Genomic DNA, 1,528 nt, shown 5'->3' with positions numbered 1-1,528 from the left:
TTGACGAATTGATGCCTGCCATTCACCTCTACCTCTGCTCAGACTGACTCACGAAGATTTGCTGTGCTAAGGAATAACCCTGCCGGGATGAATTCCTGGTCCCAAGGCAGCCAGGGCGGCACCGTGGCCAGGGGCGGGGGGGACGACTCGGTCATTGGAGAGAATCACGTGCAAACTCAGAGGAGGCTCTGAAACCCTCAGTCATCCAGGGCTTTGTCTTGCTCAGGCCTGAGAAGCATCCTTCTGCCTGGTGTAATATGGCCAACGACGTTGGTGTTTTCTAGTGGAGGGGTGTGGGGCTGTGTTTTGACCCAAAAAGCTGCTGTTGCTGTGTGTTCCAGCTCAGGCCACCTTGGCCCATCTCTAGTCCCCACCACTGGGGACACAGAGAGAGGAAAGGACTCAGTAATCCCTGGAAAACGCAATGAAAACTGGTAGCTCTTAGATCACCATCTTAAAAAACCCAATTATTATCTGGAGTCAAAATAAGGTGTGCTTTGACCCAAAGTAAAGCTGGAGCAGGACAGGAGGCTGAACAGGTCTTCTGGCCACAGCACGTGTCTGAATTGCTTTGGTGGTTGGGAAGATGGGGTGGTGGGGTGGGTGCTTGGGAGGGATGCAGACACTGGTGGGGAGATGGGGGCAAGCACCAGCACCCTGACCCTGTCTGAGCAGATCAGCAGCTCTTCTTAGACTTCAGCCTGCCAGGGCTCGACTTAAATACTAAATTAGAAAAAAAAAAAATAGAAACTCCCTATCTGCAGGCAGATGGATGTTTCTCCTGGTGCCCCGTCGCACAGGAAAGGCTGGGCTGGGGACCCACCAGAGTACACCCCATGGGACAGGCACAGCAGCAAGACCCTCGCCCATGCCACGGTCCCCCCTGGTTCAGGTGGATGGTGCTGGCGGTGCAGGCAGGGGTGACGCAGCTATGGACAGTGCAGGCAGGGGTGACGCAGCTATGGGCGGTGCAGGCAGGGGTGACATAGCTATGGACAGTGCAGGCAGGGGTGACGCAGCTATGGACAGTGCAGGCAGGGGTGACGCAGCTATGGACAGTGCAGGCAGGGGTGACGCAGCTATGGGCGGTGCAGGCAGGGGTGATGCAGGGGGATTTTGCAGGCGCAGATGCATGTGTAGGCAATGCAGGCAGGGATGCGGGCAAGCAGGTACCAGCAGGTGGCTGCCATGGCTCAGTGATGGGCTGCTCCTGCCAGGAAAAGCCCCCCAAGCAGCCACCCCAGACACGCGGAGAGCTGCCGGCCATATGGACCTCCAAACACCAGTGCCTCTGTCACGGAGGCAGGCAGGGAGGTGTCTTTGCTTGAGATTCACTGGCTCTGACCTGGCATATCCACTTCTCTGCTTGACTTTGGGTTTGTGTTGTTTTTCCCTTTGCGAGGAGGGACTGAAAGGGGCGGAGACGGTTTGTGCACCCAGGAGATGTACCGGGGACAGGTCTTGGCTTCATTCTGTGCCTGGCTTACTGCACCTCTGGAGTCTGCCTGGCTCTAAAACGTCTGAATGT

This window comes from Chroicocephalus ridibundus, chromosome 14 (assembly GCF_963924245.1).
Source record: "Chroicocephalus ridibundus chromosome 14, bChrRid1.1, whole genome shotgun sequence".
Lineage (NCBI taxonomy): Eukaryota > Metazoa > Chordata > Aves > Charadriiformes > Laridae > Chroicocephalus > Chroicocephalus ridibundus.
This window is presented reverse-complemented; position numbering follows the sequence as displayed.